The 19,065-nt window shown below is 38.6% G+C and overlaps 1 protein-coding gene across 4 annotated transcripts in view; it reads left to right on the plus strand.

The window, feature by feature from the left end:
- LOC149288610 (A-type potassium channel modulatory protein KCNIP2-like) overlaps positions 1-19,065 on the plus strand; it is a 165,236-nt gene that overhangs the window by 88,089 nt on the left and 58,082 nt on the right. The window lies entirely within an intron of this gene.

The following is a 19,065-nucleotide window of genomic DNA, read 5'->3' on the forward strand; positions in this document are numbered from 1 at the left end:
ATTTTAAAGTCACTTCACCCATTGAATTATGGAGTATGAACATACTTGGGAACTCTTTGCCGGTTCTCCGGGTCGACCCCCAAATCCTCGGGTCCTTTGTTAGGTGTACATTTTTTGTCATTTGGACATCTGGTCAGTCTGTGCCCATGTCACGTATTTGGGACATCTTTGAAGCCGGCCGATTTTTAGACATCATGGGCATTTAAAATGCCAATATTAAAACTCTTTACAAATTTTTTTGAAGATATGGCGCTTATTGTAGGATTTTACAGGTCTATTTTTTTTAGGTCTATATATATTTGGACTTTTTTATGGTGACAGTGGGGAATTTTTGTTATTAAAAGTAAGTAGCACACCAAAAATGGACAAAAAAATACAATAACAATATTAATTTATATATGATTGTTAACAGCAATCACACTCCTATCATGCCCAGGCAACCAGTACATGCTGGAATCTGGGTATGCCTGAGATTGCTGTTAACAAACATATATATATTTTTGTACTATTTTGGTGTGTTTGGTTTTTTTTTTGTTGCATCCCTAGAATAAATAGAACTATTTAATTTTTACTTATCCAAAATCCTGAATTTGTAATCACTCCAGAGGACAAAAGTTTCTAGGCTCCGAAATCAGTAAGAGGAAAAGTAAAGTTTTGTGTAATTTACTTTATTTCAATCTGCAGATTTTATTAAAGGCCATATTTTCTCTCAGTGAAAAATGAGTGCGGCCCTCGCACGTATACAATTCTGATGAAGTGGCCCACTGCAGAAAAAACTTGGACACCCCTGGGTTAGGAGAACACCAAGAGGTGTTAATTCCGGTGACTCATTATCCCCTGGATGAGACAGGGCCAAATCCACCCTTAGTTAATAAATCTCCTTGACTATACACTTAATCAATAGAGGTCTCTTATTGAGTTAAACATGCAGTTTCTTGGCCTGCAAAGAGAATGAGAAATTAGCCCAGCGGTGGTTCACTCGCTTTCAGAATGATAAGGATCCAACGCAACAAATCATCCATTTGTTTGCAGAATAACTAGAAGTTCAGATGTATCCGCAGATCTCCTCCAAACAGGAACCGTGATAAATAGACTGGGATTATTCAAGTGCCCCATTTAGATGTGTTTAGAAGTGGTATGAAAACCATAAAGCCATATTATGGTATGTTTTATTCATTATGACACACATGTAATATGGATGAGGAGTAATCCACTGTTAAATTGATGTAAAAGGGTGCCATTTTATTGTTTTTATTGAGGAATTTTTTTAAATCCCATTTTTTTTTATCTGATACGGCGAATAATCAAATAATAAACTCATTGTAGAAGGACAACACACGAGGTGGCCAGACCGGAAAGTTGGGTAATCCATATATACATGAGTCTAGCGTCTTATTGTTAGTGAGTTAACTTAACCATAAGGTACAACTGGGAATAAAATGTTCCGTGTATTTACATACGGTAAACGTGGAAGGTGTAAATGATTATTTTCTCACCTTCCCGAAGACGCCATGAATTTCAGAACGTTGCATTCGCTGTTATTATTCAAGGTCATCCGGCTGTTCTTAAAATCCCGCTGTTTTTTTTGTTCCACATTTTTTGAAACAACATCGCATTCATTTTAATAAGGTGGTGGCCATTGAGATAAAAGGAGGACACAGACCATTAGTGAAGCGGCCTGCTGCATTTTTATGAAGATAAGGGTTATTTTCAGAATGGTATTCCATCATTGAGGGATCTTGAGTCATGATACTGCATAAGGAAACTGACATTCTCCATTTTTATTACGAGCAGGAAGGGGTCATATAAAACTGCAATGCTTTAAACTGTGCCCGTAAAGGGCATGAACCTATATCATGATGGACACGCTTTCTAGAGTGGTGTCAATTCCTTGACCCCATCAGAAGATGATCTTATCAGCGTCATACGTGACTTGAAATATTTGCTATTCTGTGTTGTCACTGACTTTAATTTAAGATAATGTTTGGAATATTTGTGTAGGAACAGTAAAATAAACATAGAATCATTTAAATGTTGATTTACATAGTGTATAGATGTATAATATCAATGACCCTAGGACAACAGCATACCTCCCAGTTCTGTTTTTCTCAATTTTCGGGCACTGTTCAGAATAGCTGCTGTCTGACCTCTCTTGACTGGCCCAGTGAACTCTAAAAACAATGGGGGTCTTTCGCAGCATGGACCTCCATGGCAGGTCCCACATGAGCTTCTGGTGATGCTCTAAAGCTGAGCACCATGAGAAGGCTACTTGGGAAAGGTGGGTCTGTGACCACACCTCTGGCCACACCCACTTCAGGGAGCAATACCACCCACTTCCAGCACATGCCCTGCCCCTCCCCGCCTTTTGCCAAACCCCCCAACAGAGGCATCTTGATTTGGACATGTGGGGTGTAAGGGGTATGCAAGAGTCATGTAATAGGCAGCAAACATGTAACATGTATAAATTCATTTACAATATTTTTTTAATTCACTGTCCCTCTAACAGCATCTCATGAACGTTATTTTCCTGCATGATCCATTTTCATTTATTTTTGAGCCAGACTTGTTTTCAGTGTAAATATCACAATATGGAACATGGAAAAAAATAATTCTATTGAGATACTTTGTGGTTTACTAATTGACTTGTGTTTTTACAATTAGCAGCTTTTCTCTAACGGAAATGCTTTTTGAAGTCACTTTAAGTTTGTTTACTAAAATAATGAGCTATATTTTAACTCACTGTGCATTAAATCTGAATGAAAATAAACTCAGGTGACGAGAAGCTCACCAGGGTTGAGCTTTCATTATTGGACATGGTAGCTCTAGAGATGATTCCTGGTCCTCAGGGGCGGTGCTTCAATCTCCAGCTTTGTGCATGAAAGTGGTGATTGGTTCTACCCGCCCCCTTTTTGTTTCTGATCACCCTCTACTCCTCATTTAGCCTCTGGAACGACAATATAAGCAAATTAAGCACTGTTTAGGGCCTTAGAGGGTAAGGGGGGGTCTCAGGGTCCTCATACTGTCGCATTGGTACATTTTTGCCCTAGACTTTAAACACCTGCTCCTCAAGGTTTTCTACAATGAAAGAAGGGAAAGGGGTTACAGGCAACCACAATACACAGCTTTTATAACATTTGGTAGAATTACGATGCGATGCAGTTGGGATGAGGGGAGCAGAGAAGTGGAGCTGACTTCAGTGTATATTGACTCCAATAGACCTTGTTCGATAGTAAAGCGGGTGGCGTGGAACGAATAGGACAACCTGAAAGTATTGTCCCAGTAATATCCGGCAGTGAATTAAGGGCGGGCGTGCAAATGCATATTTTTGATAGAACCCCAAAAACCTAGACCCTCTGAGCCTTACCTTCTTAACCAATCCAGCTGTTTGCACCCCTAGCTCTTATAAGGAGTTAAGGCACTTGGGTCTTACTGAAAGGAACCGTTAAACTGGGATCTGAAATGTTTCAACTTATTGGCAAACTAACAGTTTATGAATAAAATCTATAGTGTCTGATCGCCTACTTGCGTATGAGAAATGGCACGCTTGCCTTCTGTGTGTGCATCCATCATCATTTGATTCCAATCAGGCATTCTTTCCATACAATATATCATCCCACGTTTGGACGGGTTCCCAGTTGCTAGTTCAGGATTTTTCGGTGCCCAAATTTCCCTCATTTATTTTGGTCTCGCGGAACAAAATGTGTTTCTATTCTTTGAGCAAATTCTTTGATCATTATTCTTATAATTCAATTTTTTCTGAAGCTCATTTGCACATGGTTATTTTTCTCATCGTATTTTGCAGCCACAATGCCTACTAATCTTTGAGCCATTGTTTTCTGTTGCTATTAATTAATGAACATTCTAAATAATATCTAGAGTTAACCCTGCGTGTCAGTCAATGTATTGGACTTAATAAAAAATACCTATGAATCCCAAAAGAAGCACAATGAGCTTACAATTAAATTTTCATAGCAAAAAAACTTTAAAACAAATGTATTTTTGGCTGTGCTAATCATCACATTCTTATAATGATAAATAGAATAAAAGGAGAGATTTGACTTTCATGAATATGACAAATTTTAAAATTGTAGACGACATTATCCCATCTATCACTGTTTCAGGACCATGGACGGGGACAGAAATATTTCCTCGTGGCAATGACAGGCCAGAGCCCAGCACATGCAGCCGCTTATCTAATATTATAGAACCATGTGCGTACACCGTTGGGACAGATTAATACATAATACATTATTTGTCAGTAAATAAACAAGACATTCAGCAGCAAGTACATCAGATGGTAATGCCAGCTGGTGAAATGTAATGAAAACGCTTTGAAATTATTAAACCTATGTATGCAGCACTGTGTTCTTTTAGAGAATCACCATGTGAAAAATATCTGACCATAGGTGGATCAAGTCAAAGGATAATAAAGCCTGCCAGCACTGTGCCTCTCCTTTTGTGCCCACCACAGAATAGTCTGCCAGGTGAGGTATGGTACCAGGACATAAATAAGCTTAGTTGTACTGACACCAGGCACTTGCAGGTTTCAATGTGATATACCAGAGAGAAAAGCACACCCTGGGATGGTCAGATACCAGAAAATCAGAGTATGAATGGGTCAGGAGACTATGACCCAGAAAATCTCATATTCCCCTATATTTTAGATGTTCAAATCAGGACACCTGTGTTGGGGTATGACCTGCTTACCGGCCCACCTTACTTGAAGAGCCATCTTGTGCCTCTGAGCTGCAGAACATTGAAAGGAAACCACGTGGCAGCTGCTGCAGCATAGACCTACATGGATTTTATGGCTTGCTGGCTCATGCGAGCAACTCTATTAGTCGCCGGCAGGGGCCTTCTTTAGCATCAACAAATTGGTTGATGCCACCCAGGGAGCCATGTGTGGAGGTATAACTAGCCCTAGTGGTTGTGGAGTGGGCATGGCCAAATGCTGCTCCCTTGCCCACAGAAAAAGAAAGCTGACCCAGAGACCCAGGGAAGCAGCTGTTCACCCAGAGACTCCTTCCAAACCAAGAGAGTTCCCAGGTATGCATGCTTTTTGCCCCGATTCTGGCCGCTGATTCACGTTTGATGCATTTCACGGGGTTGGCTCCGTAGCCCTCCTCTGCAGGCAGCGCATGTTCAATAAACCCTTTTCATATCGGTGACTCGCAGACTGTCGTACAGAGACATTTGTAGGTATTTTTTTTTTGAAGATCAGTTAATTTGTTAATGATTTGCAGCTATTTAATTTCCCATTTTTTCATTTATTGTAATCATTTTTTTTTCTCTGTTATCTGCCCTCTCCCTCTATATTCCTACCGTCCTGTACAAAATCTCACCCACTTTCTGACTATACGCTCATCATTAGGTAGAACAAAAGACGAAGACTCTCGTCTATTAAATCCTCTTTTTCTCCAGATTAATTTATAACAAAAACTAACATACTGCTTAAAAAAAAAAGAAAAAAAACAGGCCTATAATAACTTTCTGGAATATATAAAAGCAAAAAAACCAAACATGTTGCTATGAATAAAAGTACTAACGTAATAATTGACAGACCGTACAAGTAATCTCATTGGTTTGAAAAGCTGCAGGCTGCAACCTTCACCTATCGCAATGAGCAAATGAAAAACCTACAGGAAAAAGAAATTACAGTAAATTCACTAACCTAATTAAGCTACAGTCGCAGCACACAGATCAGCTACGGTTCATACTATGAAGCACTCCTTTGGCTTGTTGCCCTATATCGCTTCAAGAAGGGATGTTGATTTGGAATGTGGTATTTCATTTTGATGAGAATTCATGAAGCTAATAATGTATTTTCTGGCAAAATGAACGAGATGAGTCATAGATTTAATGAGTACTGGTGGATGGGCTCATATCTTCCTGGCATATGGCAAGAAAATCATCACTGTTCTAATATACTCATTAATTAATGAATTCCCCTTGTTGTGTTTCCTGTATCTAGAAATGATACACACACACACGCTCGATACGGGAATACCACCAAAGCAGGATCTATCATGTTGGTTTTGATGTAGCCGAGTTTTAAAGATAGCTGTAGAATGTATACAAAATCCATACCTGTCCATAGTGACAACCCAACTCTCTTGGTGGGACTGGCTCCTTGCATGAGAGATTTGTTCATAACGTGAAATCCCATACGTCTGAACACGGTTCCCTGCACCTGGCCTTATCTCCAGTGCTGGCTCTGCGAAAGCTGGGGCGGGGGTCTGTTCAAACCATGTGTGGAAAGCGCCTCCATTGATTTCAATGGGAACACTTTCCTGCCACTGATTGGCTGCTTCAGTAGCAAGAATGGCAAAACCACTTGGCCATAATTCCAATGGTGTCCATTCATAGTTACCGTCAGGCAGAAGACCGAACATCCTCCAAATAACATAACTCCAGATCAGAAATTTCTCTTCCTACCCTCCCTGTGTTATTTTGTCTTTTTCTAATATTCCCGTAGTGTAGCTCATTAACAACTCTATTCCTGTATTAGCATGAAATTTGACAGCAGATAAGAACCATTAGGTCCATCTGGTCTGCCCATTTTTCTTGCTACTGTAAAGATCTAACCTTAATCAGTTCTTTGCTCTATCTATGCCTATCTAATGCATGTTTAAATTCCCTCACTGTATAAACCTTTACCACCTTTGCTGAGATACTTGATCACTTATTGACTACCCTCTCAGTAAAGTCAATCTTCCCTACATTACATCTGAGCCCCTGAACCTCTGGTTTTTGGTTTCATGACACCCTCTCCCTTCTTTCAATTTCCCTTCTGTACTTTGTTACAAACGTGTGTTTAAATGTTTAACGTGTGAGAGATATTTATATAATATGCCTAAAGAAGAGATCAAGACAGTCTTGACTGCCCTATGTTCCTTTTTATCAGGTCACACAATCTCTTTAATGTACCATGTGGCCCTGAGCTTTATAAAGAATAGCCTTGCGTAACATAGTTTCGGTCAAATGGCGCAGCTGTTGATGTTATCTTGCTCTTAGTTGTCCACGTAAGACAGTCTAAAATCAGATAACGTTCTAAAAATACTGTTTTCTCCAAACGTAGCCGTTTAGAAATCAAACATCCATTTATTATCAATATTATCATTATTATTATTATATTTACTGTCAATCTGTAATCTTGCTGGATAGTCAAAAGACGACTAGCAGCATCATCTCAAACTTGGTGAAAATTTCAGTTCTGAAAAACATTCAGCAGGGAACAAATGAAATTTTTATTCGATTGCTTTTAATATAAGGGTACACGGGACTGGAATTTTTTCAATTACTTCTGACAAAGGACGCCGTAGAACTCAGGGAGATGGTATACACAACGCTTGACATTTATTTGACTTGCTCTGTGCAGAGCTGTATATTATCATATATCAGATAAAATATATTATGTCTCTAGTTAAATGGGCGATGATATACATATACCTGGGTTACCCTAATAATACGTCATTTCTAGTTAATACGTTGTGCATGCAAAGGAGTTGTGAAAGTGGTGTTAAAGGAACAGCAAATGTGTATACCTGCATATGTGTTAATGAATTAAATGAGAACATGACCAAGTGCTGGGATCTGTAGCAAAATAGCATATTAATTAGTTTCATGTTATGTGGAACTCGTCTTCTCCTCCTCGCACATCGCTAACAAAGGCTGTGAGGACCCTTCAGATCCCACCTAAGGAGCAACAGTGGGTTATTCATACATCCAAACATTGTAGGTGTCTAAATTTGATGAGAGGGTCAGGGACTGCTCTGGGGGTGAACAGAGTGGCCACCTGTCGACCTTACCTGGAGAGACACCTTACAAAACTCAGGTTCAGAACATCGCAAAGAGGCCACATGGGAGCTGCAACTGTGGTCTGCGCTGCAACAACACAGACCCCTATTGACCTTACAGCTCCCGGGGCTTGTCACGGGAGATCACAGGGTGTCCCCAACATGCTCTACGATCCCTCCTTCCCCGCAAAAGCAGGAAAGTGGGACAGCTACCTGGGGAAGCACAACAGTGCCCAAAAGTTGGGACTGTCCCACAAAATCTTGGGCTGTCCGGAGATATAGATTCATAACAGAAAAAAAACAACTTTTTAATATTTTGTAAACAATTTTTAATAATAACGCATACCCTGTGAAGAGAATATATCTACTCCCATGGTATACATATTGTTTAAGTGAAAAGACTACACAATGTAGTATTTGAGAAAGTTAAACATCGGCTTTTAGTAACGACAGGGCTGCCCAGAGGGTTTACAGATCGGGACAGGGATGGCTACTGCACCCCCTTGCTTTTGCAGACTCTTCGTCGCATAGAAAAGCAGAATGCTGGCATATGATGTCATATCTGAGAAGTCATGAGTCATTTTGCACAACTTAAGTATTCAAAACATGCATGTCCTCCCGTGTTTTAACTACTCAACTCAAAAAAATAACAACATTTCGTTTGTAATCTCCAGCCTTCTAGCTGTTGTTCAGATATAGATTTCAAGATCGTGGGGGTTATAATTAAACAAAGGTTTAGTTACTCTTAGACTCTTAGAGTAGAAGATATTGCAGAACTTACGATACCTTTGATGCCTCTGGCAGATAAAGGCAACTAAGGAAGTGATTGACAGGAATTTAATATTGTACTGATAAAAAGAATAAATAAAATATATTTCTATCATTGCTAGCCTCATCAGTAGGAACTAAGAAATAAATAAATATAGGAACGATAGGTGAGAGATTAGATCTTGCCTTTAACTGTCGGAAGTCTTGGAATAGCTGGTAAGAGATTTGCAGGAGAAGGAAGCACTGGATGTAGCAAAAAAGTTTCAGAATGTTCTATTTATAAATACGAGTGACAGATGCGTTGTTTGTAAGACATTCGGATTTAGCTGGATGTGTCACATTAATAGCCTAACCACGTAACTGTGTGATAGCTACAAAGAAAGCCCGGCGATGACACGAAAACTAGGACACCAGCTCTAATTAGCATGTGGCATCCATCTGGAGTCAGAACCACCCAGTAAGGAACCCGGTTGCCTTCGCATCTCCAAGGGAGACAGGACTGACAAATGTTAAGACTATTTGTGAAGCCAAAAAGCTTCCTTTCCAATTACCTCTAACTGGCATTCTATTCCGGGGAGATGTAGCAGTCAGCGAACAAGAATAGGTATGCCTTTCCCAAAGTCATAACCCAATGTTATCACAACAGCTCATACAACCGAACTAGAGGACTGCATTGGGAGTCATAATTGGGAGCTCATAATCAGCATTAATTTTAGCCGATCTCTTATTTGATTCTTTACTCAGAAGGTTTAATCGCACAAAAACACCACACAAAACATTTACCTTCTGCATAATTTTCTAGTCGTCTGCATAATACATATCTGTTTACTCGGATTTGTTTTTTTTTTCTTTGTTTGGAGGTGATGAACCAAGTCTATGTTTGTTTACCTTCCAGTATGTTTTCACTTATCACCCATCCTACAGAAAAAGGAGCACTTCAAACAGACGCGCAGGCACCCTTTGTGAAAGTAAATATATGAACAGATGTATGTGTGTGTTTGTGATGCATGTAGAGCTTTAATGTGACAGCGGAAACATGCATTACAACAATAGAAGCTTAAGTGATTTATGAATGATTGCGCAATGGATGCGTTTAATAAAACTGTGCAGGCCATATCATGGATCAGACTGTTTTAGTCTTGGCGACATTGGCTAATAAATAAATATTTTCCGTAATTCCTGCGTATAGCTAAACAGTACAAGAACGTTTAACACTTAACAACTTGACTTTATTTATTTTGGTTCCCTTGCAAACTCTTACTTTAATGAGTACATTCTTATAATCCCTATTTATTGATTGGCCTTGACATGGCGCTGTGTTGGGAAAGGTGACTTCCATACCTGGGAACTTTCTGGCTCCCTCTACCCAGAGACCACCTTAGCGGGATGCGGGTAGGGGGTCCCCCTGACATCCCTGGACACACGCAATTGTTGTAGGGGAATTGGTCAGGAAGTGGGGCGCACCGCTGCACTGCTCCCATAACCTGGAGATTCCCTGTGGTGACCCGAAGAAGTGACACTTCACCCGGGCAAAATCCAGAGAGTTCCCAAGTATCGTCACTTTTTTATGTGCTTTTTCTACCTTAGGCTGTGGCTCTTCAGGGAGAATAGGGCGCCCCTTCATGGGTTCCATTTGGAAACTAGTGTACCAAGCTAGCCTGTTTACTTTTACAATGTATTAGTATTTGGAAAAGTATAAACTAACTGTTTTGTTCCATTGCTATTCAGTGGAGAAAAATGGGGGAACAATCTTTAATCTTTGTGTGCATTTCAAGGAGCCTAATTCATCGCTGGGCACCAATGTGCAGCTCCCGTTCAGAAGCTGTTAAGTTGCACACAAAAGGTGGAATCCAATATTCCTCCATGAAACGCTAATCAAAGGCAATCTTGGGTCAATTTAGTAAATATCACTGAAATATGAGATTTTTGCAACCCACGCTCAGGCTTATCAAGTATTGTCTTCAGGTTTCAAGTGGATTTGGACCGAATCTATTAAACATTCTAACATTTATAAAAACTCATATCTTGAGAAAAATATGCCCATAAAAAATACAGTAAATAAAGAATATATTGGAAATCGTAAGCTACCTTCTTTACCCTAATGCTTTGGGGATAGTGAGTATTGCCGGAGATCGATAGCCAAGATTCTAGAGACTGACTAATGATTTGATTTTTCTATTAATATTCCGGATTTTTAAACAGCAATGACCCTCGTATGTTACAGTTAACGCAGCATCTGTGTATTGCGATTCACATTGAATTGCCAGAGCCCCAGTAAATAATCCTCCAGTCTTGTTATCTCCAAACACCTCCTTGTAACATCTGACACCTCATCTTTGAAGAACAAAGCCAAAAAAAATGATTTTAGCTGAGCTATCAGAAGCTTTTTTTATTCGGTTCATCAAGCGATAATAAAAAGCCTTTCTAATCAGCTGAACCTAGTGTCCTATACCAATGGCATTCTGCATGTTTTATGCAGTATCCTCAGTCTTTTGTACATTTTTAATGTGTTCCTCATCAATATTTATGTTTTAAGTGTTGATTGTAGGTGGCTTTTCTATGTCACTGGGTTTATAGAGGAAACTTAATATAATGTAATAATTGAAATACATTTTATGTATAATGTGTGTCTGTCTCTCAGTAATTTTTTTATAAATACAAAAAAAAAAATAGATAAATAAAAAGATAGAAAATAGATAATATAACACCTTTTATGAAATAAGAAAATGTCTGCTATGTATAAAACAATGTATATGATAACACTAGGATGACACATATTTTGTTTTCATTTTATACTATATGTGGAAAATACTTGGTCTGGGTAGACCTGGTAAAGCCTTTATTTATATTTAATTTAAGGCTGCTCCCCTTTATTAGAAAACTTAGACTAGCATGAGTTCAATGTGTTCAATATCTCCTCCGGAGCTGTATAATCAGTCGAATAGGCATCAAAATAAAAATGGTCGTTTCTAAGGAGAATTGAAGGGGATCCGGTACAAACCTATGTGTGTTCATCTCTTGTAGGGATCCACATGCCTATAAGAGAAGCGATAACTATACCAACCCTTCCAGAGTAGTAGAGAGCATTCTAGCTGAACAAAGAAAGCGGCAACAAATGACAAATTATTACTCATTCTATCAAGGGCAGAATGTCAGAATTTCCGAAGCACTAATGACACAAAAGATTGTCTGAATTCCGCCTCATTTAGCGTATAATACAAAGAACGTGACCAAATGATGTCATAGCGATTTGCTGTGTTAACTATTCCCTATAGTCTATAGGGGAATAGTCTGTAGTGGCGTACTTTTGTACAGAGTACGTGTTGTATGTATATTTTTATTTATTAAGTGCTTGGTGCTTTACAGTATAATAAAAGAGGACGTCCAATACGTGCAGTCATAGAATAAGTACAGTGATTTTACAGACATTTGGATTGGGTTACAATGGGCATGAATACATTAGGACAGGAGGTCCCTGTCCCCAAGAGCTTACAGTCTAAGTAGTATACATGTGCTTGAAATAATAATACCACTTTGTGGCTACTCCATCACGAGTGGAGGACAATGTGTTGTTTGACGCTATAGCTCTGTAAGATTTAATTGGCCAAATATTTGCAATTGCAATTTTTAAACAAAAGCAGGAAAAATAAGAGGTGTTCGTTACCTAAAAATTGATTAAATTCTGTAAAAAAATGTCTTCTCCGCACCTTTCACAGAACAGTCAACATTCTAGTGTATCTCAAAGATCAGTCTATAGAGAAAGTCACTGTTATTGACGGAGAACCCAGCTGGGATAGATCTTTAACCCCTTCGCGACCTTTGCCGGTTCAGGACCGTCATGACAAGAAGGTCACTAAATGACCTTTGACGGTCCTGAACCATCAAAAAATTAAATAAGCTTAGAAAGTGATCCACGATCACTTTCTTCGCTTCAACAGCGTTACTGTAATGCCTCGATGTCGAGGCATTCAGTAACGCCGAGATCGGCATCGGGGGCCATGTCTGGCCCCTCCCCGTGGCATCAACAGCCGCCAATGGAGCAGGCGGAACAGGAGGCATCCAGCGACACCAAACACTTACCTTTGGATGGGCTGTGACCGCTCCGGAGAGCGGTCACAGCCGCAGCTGCCGGTGATCTTCGCCATCAGCAAGATGGCGGCGGCCCGGGAAAAAAAACAATAAAGAAGAAAGAGTTCGCTAGATGGTCTCCAGACCCTCTAGAGAACTCTGGCTCCACTTGCAGGTTGAATACAGGTACTGCATTCAACCAAGCAAGTCAATGGAACCCAGCTTTCTAATCACTATGTGATTAGTAAAATATTCAAAAAAAAATGGGGGGGAAAAAAAAAATGTGCTAACATTTAAAAATCATTATGCAGTGATGTCACTTTATGAACCATCCAGTACCAGCAAAATGTGTAAAAATATAAAAAAAGTATTAAAAAAATAAAATAAAAAAATAAAGTTTATTATTTTGAGCAAGTGCTAAAATTTCTCAAAAATCTCAACAAAGAGTTAAAATAAAAGCACTTCAAATACCCAAGGGGTGTCTAATATATAAAAAAAATGGCTGATGGGGTAAATTGGAGCGGCCGAGCTCAAAAGATAGGGCATAGGTACAGACTGACCAAAATGGAGAAAAAAAGCGCACTTCCCAAATGTGGCATTTTAAATCTCAAACAACCCGACAAACCCATGCATGTCGGGTATCGCTGTACTCAGGAGATGTTCCTGAACACACATTGGGGTGTTGTTTGACAGTGACATATACCAGGACCTGTATATCTATAACTAAAGTACAATTTGTGTGAAAAAAAAATAAAATAATTACTATTACAAAGTTTGACAAAGTGTAGTTCTATAATTGGTGCATGGAAAGGGTTAAAATAACAACATTTGGAATACCCTGGGGTGTCTAGTTTTCAAAAATATATGGTTTGAATGGGTTAAATTGCGTTAACCGGCTTCAAAGATATTCCAAAGAGGAGATGGAGGCAGACTGACCAGATTTGTTAAAAAAGATTTGGAAATCATAAAACGCTGCTTGTACTTATTGCCCTATAACTTACAAAAAACAGCAAAAAAACATAAAAACATTGGGTATTTCTAAACTCAGGACAAGTAGTAGAATCTATTTAGCTAGTTTTTTTACTTGCTTTTTTAGGTGAGTAAAAGATTTTTCAAATAAAAGTCATAAAATGTGTTTTTTTTCAATTTTTCACCATGTTTTTTTAAAATTTTTTATAGTAAATAAGATGATACGATCAAAATAATGGTATCTGAAGAAAGCCCATCTTGTCCTGAAACAATATATAACTTATGTGGGTACACTAAATGGGTGAGGAGAAAATTACAGCTGAACACAAGCACCACAAAAGTGTCAAAACAGCCTCGGTCCCACAGGGTACAAAACGAAAAATGAGCCCTGTCCTTAAGGGGTTAAACCCCGCAAGGTTTGGGTTGACAAGCTGGAATATTTGCAACGATGAATTATTGGGATCTTATATATTTCCACCGCATGTTCCTGTATCTTGTGATACTCGTTAGGAGAAAAAAAACACGACGGATTGTTGGAAACAAGGTTCCGTGTCACAAGAATATGTTGCTTTTATCAGTGTATATACCTAGATCTTCAAAGATTACTCTGATCAAGCCGCTCTGTTTCGCTTTTTCTGAAAGACCTGATTTCAGAACTTTCGGAAATGTGCGTCTAATTATAGGCTGACTGAAGCAGTTTAAATAGATCACAGTCAGTGGCATAGTCCTCAGGTGATATTAACAGGTGTGAAATGAGTTCTCCGTCAGGCAAACACAGGTGCTCCTTGTCAGCTGCGTGACATGAAGGGTCCGTCAGTAAGACAGTCCCCGTATGATTGAATGCTCTTACTTACTGTCCTAATTTGATGCAGCAGATGCTGATGACATAAACATTCTATAAATAGTGAGCCAAGTACAATAAAGTGCATTGTTTTATACGTTCGATACTTTGTTTCACGTAAGCACTGATGTTATTTCATGACAATTCAAATGCAGAAGAATCATGGGCTATAGATGTAAGCATAACTAAGGGTGTTACGCCGGTGCTCGAGTAATGATTCTCCAGGAGCTCAACGAATGGCATTATTTTGGCACACATATGTAACCTATACATTTAGCTGGCACACATCCTAGGAATAGTATCCCATGGCAGGTGGGGGACAGATGTGTTTGATATCATATTCCAATGTATTACATATTAAGTCTAGGTTTATGTTCTAGGTGCCTCTTACTACAAAGACCACAGGAGTCCCCAGCTTTTTTTTTATAATACACTGAAAGGGTCAAACACATAAAACGAGCGGATTATAAGTGGACGTAGGTGGAAAGTGAGAGAAGCTTTGACAAAATATATAAAGCGAAAGTGTTGTAGGTCAATAATGATCCTGCTGATAAGACACCTGGCTGTGCCAGAGCCTCCTAAGCAACATGGGGGAGCAGTGTTTTGTACAAATGGGGGGGTTATGCAGCACAAGGTAATCTACTCTAAAACGAGACCATGGAGGGATTAAAGGTGCTGTTCCACCTAGGATGCTTCATAAAATATCACCAGATAAGTGATAATAATAATAGTCGTGGATAATTTAAGTATTAGGAAAGTTGGAAAAAAATGCCATGGTGGGACAGTACCTTTAAAGTTTGAGTCGTTAAAGCAGAAAACTAGATGGGCCGCTGTCTAGGTTTGTATTTTATTGCTATTCACACCGTTTGTAAATGCAGTTAGTCCAATTCGGTAGTCTGTAATATTACTGGTAACGTTATGTCCATTGAAGACTTACCCACGACCATCTTTGCAACCCTGTTGCTGTTATTTGATCATTGTCAAATAATGGTGACTTTGTGAGTTTTTTCTGTGTTCTGGTGTTTGTGACAGCTGTTAAGCACGGCCCTAGGAGAAGCTTCAGATAAACGGTAATAGTGAAGGACATGGCGGCTCACAATTTGACAGCAACATCTGGGCTTTGTTCGTGGGTGACGGCAAATGCATTGTAATTTTCAAGAGGTGACATTGGAAAGATCCTGATGAGGACTGATTGTCCCGCGTGTATTCGGTGAAAGAGAAAAACAATGAAAGTAAATAGGGGAATGAGGAATGTACAACATACCGTCTAAAACTGCCGATAGTTTGTCAAATTGTAAAGTTGCTTGTTTCGTATAAGTGTATGAAATATGCTGTGTAAGAAACAGTATGTATCTGATTAAAAAGAAGGTTGGTGGAGAGAGAGACAAACATTTTGGGGAGTCCTGTCTTAAATGCTACTAAATGTGCTAGAGCAGTAATATCTCTACCTTGAACCCCTATGGAGCCTTAAGAACCTTGTAACCTTGTCGCCAAATGGAGAGAAGGAATAATCAAATCTGTCTCTCCATTTGACCCCCAGATAGAAGGTTCTAATGTATCTGGACTACTTAGAACTCCATTAAAGTTGCAACGTGTCCATTCCCATGGTTATATCTCCGGCCTTCCCACTTGCCACTTATTTAAATCTATCACCGACGTATATCCTACTTAAAACACTTCATCCTCTTTCATTTTCTTAATGTTTGTCCTGGTGTGTTGCACGTAGATTCTTAACAGACGATACATGAAAGGCAAGCTGAGTAAATGTGCCCCTAAAAGCCATTCCCAATTTACATTTATTTTACATTTGATTACCACTTTATGGTATGAGGTTAAAATGATTCATTCAACATTTTGAGTTACAACGTGTGAACACAAACCGCCTTAAATATAAGGTTTATGGGATACTATCTTTTATCGCCCCATTAAAGAACATGATTCCATTTGATGCTATGTGCCTTCCGGTGGGGTTTGGATCCCTTAAGTATTCTAATTCACTAATAAAAGCCATCATCACTCATTGTTCATGTGCTATTCACGGAAGAGCAACAAGCCAAAAAGATATGTCTTTTAATCATTTACCTGCCAACGCGTTACCATGTCAACAGCTTTCTTTCTCGTAGATAGTGTCTAAATTTATCCCCCGTGCATGCCTCGCAAACTGAAATTAATCTTTGTCAATTCTTTCTTTGTTGCCTTTATTTTTTCCAAAGCTCGCCCTATCTCGTGCATGAATTATTTGAGTTATTTTCTTTGGTTTTTGGCTTATTTGGGTATCTATTGCTTTATTTAGATACAAGTACAATGATTTTTTAAGTGAGCTCTTTATTCTCTTCTTTACTGGAAATGTTTTCGAGATTTTTGTTTTATTTGTCTCTCTAACATCAAACGTTCTGTTTATTCGAAACCCTTTGAGTGTCAGAGAGGTGTGTAATGGCTTACATTAAGGATGCATAATTCATATTATTTTGAAAGGGCCTTTCATTAAAGTATATTTGTGCCTGATTAGGATCGGCTTGGCAGCTACAGATTAATGACGCTGTCAGGTTTGCGGTTCACGGAATCCCAGCAAGCCGTCCTCACTTTTAACATTAATAAATGACTCCTGATGGGAGAAATTAAAGACGGACATTTTGTAAATTGCCGAGCATACATATTCTGCCTCTAATCCTTTTATTTCCCCCTTATTTCTCTTTGCAATAAATCATTTAGCGGATATAATGAGTTTGTAATTAGTGTTATCGCTGTAGAAATGACCAAGGCTGTTGCTAAAGCCAATAGGTTCCTGGACAATCTGTGTTTTTAGGGGGTAACCAGGGTTGCTTATTGAGTAGATCTGTCACTTTTTGGCAAATAAATCCCCGTAACAGATTTATGTTTGCAGATTATGTGTATATCATGGGGAAGGATAAATGTATAGGAATTTCACATCATCAATATCAATAATCTGGTGTGTTATCAAATTTATTTTGTAAATGATGTTAAATAATATCATTAACAGTGGTGTAAAGATTATAAATGATGGGTATTTTAAGTTCTGCTGATAAATATGTACCAAGTTTAGGCACCTAACTTTTTTTGTATCGGGTAATCATTATATAGCTTATTAGCAATGGATGTAATGCTAATAATGAACCACAGGAGGGCGATGCAGCTCTAAGTGATAAATGTTTATAAATGCCTCGCAGGGAATATATGAAGTATTTCAAACGACATTTGTTGTCCAAAAAGCAAAAATAAAACAACAAAAAGAAGTTGTCCGAATAGTTTTTGGTCCATGGACACAAGTCTTATTATTAGACTTTAGGTTTGGACAAAATTGATAGGCCTGTTTCCATTTGGAAATTAAATCTGTTGTCATTCACCCTCACTCATACTCATTCACTCTCACTATTACTCATTCACTCTCACCCATACTTATTCACTCTCTTTCTCACTCTCATTCACTCTCTCAGTGTTTCCTTACTTTCTCTGCCGACGAGGGAGAAGCTGTCCTTGTGGTGGGCGCCATGACAGTACTGTGATAAAGTGATCCTAGTGCAATGTTTGAAGAATGGCCTTATTGCCATAGCAACAGTTGTACTGGACAATCAGCATGGCTGCTATGGTTATTAAACCAGTTCACATTTTATACATAACCCACGGTGTTCTGTTTTAGGATACCTACCTGTGTAAGTTTTTCTGTACTCGTTATACAGCATTGGTCTAAAATATAGCCTTCTTAATTTTCATGTTTGTGTTAATTTAAAATGCTTTACTACTTTCTCTAGAATTAATGGAAAGGAACTGAACATGACTTGCATCAGTAATTAGCTATTTAATTAACTGATGCTGTATCCTTCTAGCACCCTACAGTTTTCCCTTTTTACTGCTATTTGGGATAATATATATATATTTTTATATATATATATATATATATATATAGTGACCGATGTAACTAATTATTGGCCGTTCTCTACCCGAAATAAATAGATAAATTATAAAATGCAATGTTCTTTTGCCAATTGTAAATTTCCAATTACCATTTCTTTAGTCTGAAATCATACCTCTAATTAACATAGAGCTTCATTTAATTAAAACTCTCTTGTGAGGCTGCAGCAGGCAAATTGTGGAAAAATGAACAATTCAAAAATATTACTTAAATAGGATTCATTCCTTTTACCAAATACCAATTTTATTTCTTTTGACGGAGCTCCGTGTTGCGTTAGTTTTAAAGCAATGATCTGCAATGGTGCTGATATAACCAAGATAGGCTTTGGCACTGGCTATATAATGTGCCTAACGGGTTTGGGGGCGCGTTACTGAACCCATTATGGTGCCACATAGAAGGGTGAAAATGCACGTGCGCCCCCGAGGCTAAAAGGGTTCTTGTTAATGTGTTATCCTCTGGAACTAAAACAGACCAAGGGTAATTTATTAACCCCTGGAACATAGATGGATCAAGGGTACTGTTAGTTTATTAACCCCTAAAACAGATCAAGGGTACTGTAAACTTATTAACCCCTGGAACTAATAAAGATTGAGGGTACTGTTAATGTATTAACCCCTGGAACTAAGACGGATCATGGGTACTGTTAATTTATTAATCCTCTGAACAAAAACAGATTGATTGTAATGTTAGTT

This window comes from Sceloporus occidentalis, unplaced genomic scaffold (assembly GCF_023333645.1).
Source record: "Sceloporus occidentalis isolate IW3139 unplaced genomic scaffold, rSceOcc1.0.p SCAF_50, whole genome shotgun sequence".
Taxonomy (NCBI): domain Eukaryota; kingdom Metazoa; phylum Chordata; class Lepidosauria; order Squamata; family Phrynosomatidae; genus Sceloporus; species Sceloporus occidentalis.